General features: G+C 36.8%; 1 long non-coding RNA gene across 2 annotated transcripts; it reads right to left on the reverse strand.

Moving 5' to 3' along the window:
• Positions 1-2,962: 2,962 nt before the first annotated feature.
• On the reverse strand, positions 2,963-3,859 carry LOC135728352 (uncharacterized). Of its 2 annotated transcripts, XR_012334752.1 has the most exons (4): positions 3,629-3,859; positions 3,397-3,530; positions 3,214-3,314; positions 2,963-3,103 (listed from the first exon to the last, which is right to left on the reverse strand). It is a non-coding gene; the product is annotated as an uncharacterized lncRNA (long non-coding RNA). The 2 variants fall into 2 exon arrangements; XR_012334751.1 differs by having other exon boundaries at positions 3,397-3,859.
• Positions 3,860-5,627: the final 1,768 nt, after the last annotated feature.

Consider the following 5,627-nt stretch of genomic DNA (forward strand, 5'->3'; position numbering starts at 1 on the left):
AATTCAGTTAACGGCACAATGTAAAGAAATTCAGGTAACAGTAATGTAATTCAGTTAACGGCTCAATGTAAAGTAATTCAGTTAACACTAATGTCATTCAGTTAACGGCACAATGTAAAGAAATTCAGGTAACAGTAATGTAATTCAGTTAACGGCTCAATGTAAAGTAATTCAGTTAACAATAATGTCATTCAGTTAACACCACAATGTAAAGAAATTCAGGTAACAGTAATGTTATTCACTTAACAGCACAATGTAAAGTAATCGAGGTAACACAAATGTGATTCAGTTAACAGCACCACATAAAGTAATTCAGGTAGGCAAGGCAAGGCAAGGCAAGTTTATTTGTATAGCACATTTCATACACAGACGCAGTGGCAGCGTTTCACGAAAACCTAGGTTGTTTTCACATATGTTGGTGCGCACCGTGGTGCGGCCTCGGAGCGCACCAAAATACATTGTATCATTTTTCAGTTAGTGCGGTCCGTGTTCACATATATATATTTTTTACTTTATTCGAAATGCCGCACCGTACACCATGTGACAACGGTCAGCGCTGTCATTGGTCTCTGACAGCTCTTACCGTCTCATGACCACCCCCACGTTTCCACGACAACCAGCTTGACAGGGAGAGCGCAGCTATCAAGATGTGGAGATAAACGATGCACGTCTTTGCGAAGTTTCTTTGCTTTAACGCGAAATTGCGTAGCTGTTCTATTAAAGCCTTTCTCACGGAGCCGTTTGCTAAAAGCCCGTAATGTCACTATTTGTGTGTGGAGGACAGCTATGCATTTATAAAATCATCAGCTCAAACGTAAAGGAGACAGGGAATCTCTATGCAACGGACCAGGATTGGCTTGTTTGTTGTTAACCCACAATATAACACCCGGCTCACGTCACAACGAAAGCCCAGTGGCTCAAACATGTGGAGAACTTCCTGTATTTGGTTCGGCCCGAGGTCCAGCAGTGTTCACACCACAGGTGGGTCGCCCCAGAGTTCGGCAACAGCCGCTCCGAGACCACCTGTTTAGAGCGGTCTCGGAGCGGTGCGCACCCGAGTGCGGCTGTTGTGTTCACACTGACCCAAACGCACCGTACTCGGAGCGACACGTCATTTGGGTCGACCTAAACAGTGTATATGTGAAAACACCCCTAGGGTATGGCAAAAATTCTTCGTACAAGAAGGCCATTCAAATAACGAATCTATGAAACCACATCTATATGTGTTCATACTCCACCAACCTGTACAAAATCATACTATGATTGCACGGATGTACACTTGCTGACAACAATACGGAAGCAATGCAAATGAAAAACAAAAATAGAAATCATGGTTGTTTAAAATGCTTTTCAAATGTTAACATTCTTAAAGAGCACCAATTATGCTAATAAATTAGCACGTTAGCACGTTATTGTAATATCCCATAGTACATACATGTTATTAAAACTTGAACTAATGCACTGTGAGTCTTATAAATTGCTTACATACCTCACCGATTTCTGCATGTCTGGAAAACGCTCGGATTTAGTTCCTGTCTCCGCCTCCCAAAATGTCTAGTGTATTCGGATTGGTCAGATGACTACTCAACTGTTATTGGTCAACTGGGTTCGGCGTGTGTTTGAAAGGTTACGCCCCTGACTACGCGTGGGTTTTCCGGTTCTGACTGAGAGTCACAGGCAACGTAAACAAGCGTTATATTTCTCTATAAACGATGGTGTCTGTACTGCCTTACCACTTCAAGCTCGATCCAGAGAGTTCAGACGGCCGTTACGATATAAACGATCTCCGTCAATGAACGCGATTGGATTTAACTTTTTTAGGTGTCCTTAGCTCTGCCAGAATGCTAAACGAAGACGAAAATGTCTTGCAAAGACATCCAAAAGGTAATTATAATGTACTACATTACTTTGCAAACTATATGGAAACACCAAATGTAGCACAAAGAAAGTATTTGTTGAAATGATTATAAAACTATTTCACTTATTAACATTATTTTACTATAGTAAACTTTATTATAAAAGCCTGCTTACATACTATATTGCTGTGCAAACTATATGGAAACACCAAATGTAGCACATAGAAAGTATTTTTTGAAATGATTATAAAACTATTTCATTTGTTAACATTATTTTACTATAGTAAACTTTATTATAAAAGCCTGCTTACATACTATATTGCTGTGCAAACTATATGGAAACACCAAATGTAGCACATAGAAAGTATTTTTTGAAATGATTATAAAACTATTTCACTTATTAACATTATTTTACTATAGTAAACTTTATTATAAAAGACTGTTACATACTATATTACTGTGCAAACTATATGGAAACACCAAATGTAGCACAAAGAAAGTATTAATTGAAATGAATGTTCTACATTATTTCACTATGGTAAACTTTTTTATGAAAGACTGCTTACTTGAAAGTGCTATGTTTACTTATTAGGTTTTAAGGAGAATGTAACAGGTTCCAGGGCCTCTTACCTGCGTGATTCATCATCCAGGTTTTGCACAAATTGTCTAAATCCCTACACACAGAACATTTATTGTACCGACTATAAGCCTTTGAGGTGCAGGACTAGAGTAAGTTTTATTACATTTTTAAACCAATAACACTAAAGTATCATTATAGTAACAAAGTACCCAAAAGAACAAAAGATGTTACTTTAAAGAAAATATAAAAGTCAGTCAAAAGTTTTTTTTATTTATTACAAATATATATTTAAATGTTAAACAATATATAAATAAACATACTTTAGTAACCATATTGTGCTCTTGTTTCAAAAATTGTTCAATTCATTTCTTACAGCTATCTATTCAGATAAATGGCATATCAAAGCTTTGTCAGCTGGTGCTATTTAAGACGACACTATAAGGTTATCATCCTGTCGTGTGTTGTTCTCCAGATACGCTTGGAGCTTCCTGATCAGATCGGTCACAATTTTGGCTTTCGACGACCCCTGCACTGAAGATGGCATGCAATCACGTCCTCCTTTGAAGGTCTCTCAAACTGTGATGCCAGGTCCATTGGAATCGGGGTTTCCTTCAGCTTATCTTCAAATACCTCATCAAACACAAGCCTGATCACATCATCCACATAACTGTAGAAATATTGCAGTCAACAAATCTTTTGTTTTGATCATTTATTTCCCTGCTTCATACATTACGTTTTTAATTATGAATGTATTTGAAATAAAACATTACTGCTTACGGTATGTCACTTGTGTGTTTTGGGAACATAGCCTTGTACTTTCCCTCTCCTGCTTTTGTTACGGCTTGGTGACATTGTAATGGATGGCTGCAAGGTACAACCTGTAAAAATATAAGCAAGCATAAATTTATTGTAAAAGTAAATACTACTTTATTTAACACAGTTACTAAAATACTTAAATACCTGCACAGCATTCCAATAAATGAGAAAATCAAAAAAATTTTGCTGCAAATCTGAAATCTCAGGCTACGGACGGCAAAGGCATCCACTGATGATGGTGATGGAAACATTGTGAAACGATGCTACTGCCTGGGTTCCTATTATTATGCAGAGAAAAAAAACTTTGTCATCATCAGTTATACATCTAAGACTGGTAGTGGTTTCACTAGCTAAATACATCATATGTGTTACACACCTTTGCTCCTCATATGCCAGTCTGACTCCTTGTACTGTGTGTTATGATGTTGCATGTTTGCATACAGTGTAGAAGGATGTGTCCAGCTGCGAATCTAGGATATAGACAAATAAAACAAACATGTATTCAGTCAAAAATACATATTATAACAATAGAGTACAACGACTATAACTCGTTAGACTATTCATTAAAACGTTAATGTATTACATATTACATGGCCCAACATTAGCAACACACATTACGTGTTAACTTCGTTTCAAAATCTAAGAAAGCTTCAAGTAAATACAACAGTAAAATACATATAACTTTAAACAAATCATCTGTACTTAGAGTTTCTTGAGTTTGATCATGAGAACAAATTTTACTGGTAACAGTTTAGCTGGCATTTGTATTTGTATTTAGCTTAGCAACTTAGCAAGTTTGTAAACATGTCTAAACCAACATCGATAAAAAAAACGATAGTCTGCATAATTCAACATACACGTGTGTAAATATGGTACGTTGTTTATGAAATACAGTATTACAACACAAAACAATTAGCTTGCAAGCTTAGCTCTACGCACATTATGTTAATCTCCGGTTACCGGTTACGTAAAGTACAGTAAAAGTACAAGAGTTTGCAAACAGAGTCAAAGCAGGGACTCACAACCTCCGCCATTTTAGCTCTCTCCTGACTCAGCGCTCCCCACCCCCGTCTTTGAGGGCGTACCCAAGCAAAGCAGAGAGGGCTGAACTATGATAATGTTGGTCTTATCTACGTCACTAATCCCAGGAAGTAAACTGTTGCCTACAATCCGAGTGTTTTTTGTAGTCCTCGAATGTTAGAGACGATAACTCGCGTCATCGTTTTCTTTGAGGTATGTACTTTTTGAATATCGTTAGCATGTACTAATGCACACTTACACACAAAAGGATGTTTAAAAACGTGTATCCCATAATAGGTGCTCTTTAACTAAGTGCAACTCCAGCAACAGATAAACTAAAACAAGATAATATCAAAACATACTGTAGCATCCCTTCACAAATCTTGTCATGACAGCCGCCAATAAACACTTATAAATACACAATAAAGACTTTTAATGATGTGATAGAGCATGTAGTTAACCCAGCCAGCCAACCAACTAATTAAAACACTAAATAAAACTCTTAGTAAAACAGGGCTAAATGCAAAAACAAGTCTTACCTTTTGTCGTCGTGCAGTTTTTATTCCACAAGTCGCCATATTCAAAAACGCGCGCAAATAATTAATACAATTCACTTCGACTGCGCTACAATTTCCCAGTGTAAGAGAACATGTTTATTTATCCACAGAGAACAAATCATATTACTTCTGGAATAATGTATGCAATATGCATAGCGCGAGTGTGGGGGAGAACCGTGAGTCTGTTTGAATCTTAAAACAAAAAAGGAGTTTACTTGCGAAAATAAAGATTATAACAACAGCGGTCATGAAACCTCCTGCAAGGTCTTTGAGCTGCGCTGCAAGAACGACAGGCTGATGACATCAAAGTACCGCGAGGGTGAGGCGAGAAATCATCGGAAGAGTTTTCTTTCAAACCGCTCTCGCGGCACGTTGATGTCATCCGCATGTTGGTCCCTGTATTATAGCAAATTTATAGTAAATTATCCATATTAGTGATGTACCAATGTTCAGATATGTTCTACTGAAAATATTTCAAATTATCTTTAATGAGCATCATTATAGACTGTTGATTTCTGGTGTTTTGTCTGAATGCTAGGGTATGGCAACTGCCATACCCTGCCATACGCAAACGCCGCCCCTGCACAGAGGTAATTCAAAGTGCTTTACACAGAAATGAGAAACAATATATAAAAAAGAAAATGTAAAAATAAGAAATACACGATAAAATCACAATAAAAACAAAGATATATGAGAATTTAAAATAACAATTAAAGAAGATAAATGTGATTTTAATAAAAACAGTTTAAAATGTTAAAAAGAATAAAACAGGAGTAAAAGTGACTTGAGTTAAGATAA

Source organism: Paramisgurnus dabryanus, chromosome 13, assembly GCF_030506205.2.
Source record: "Paramisgurnus dabryanus chromosome 13, PD_genome_1.1, whole genome shotgun sequence".
Taxonomy (NCBI): Eukaryota; Metazoa; Chordata; class Actinopteri; order Cypriniformes; family Cobitidae; genus Paramisgurnus; species Paramisgurnus dabryanus.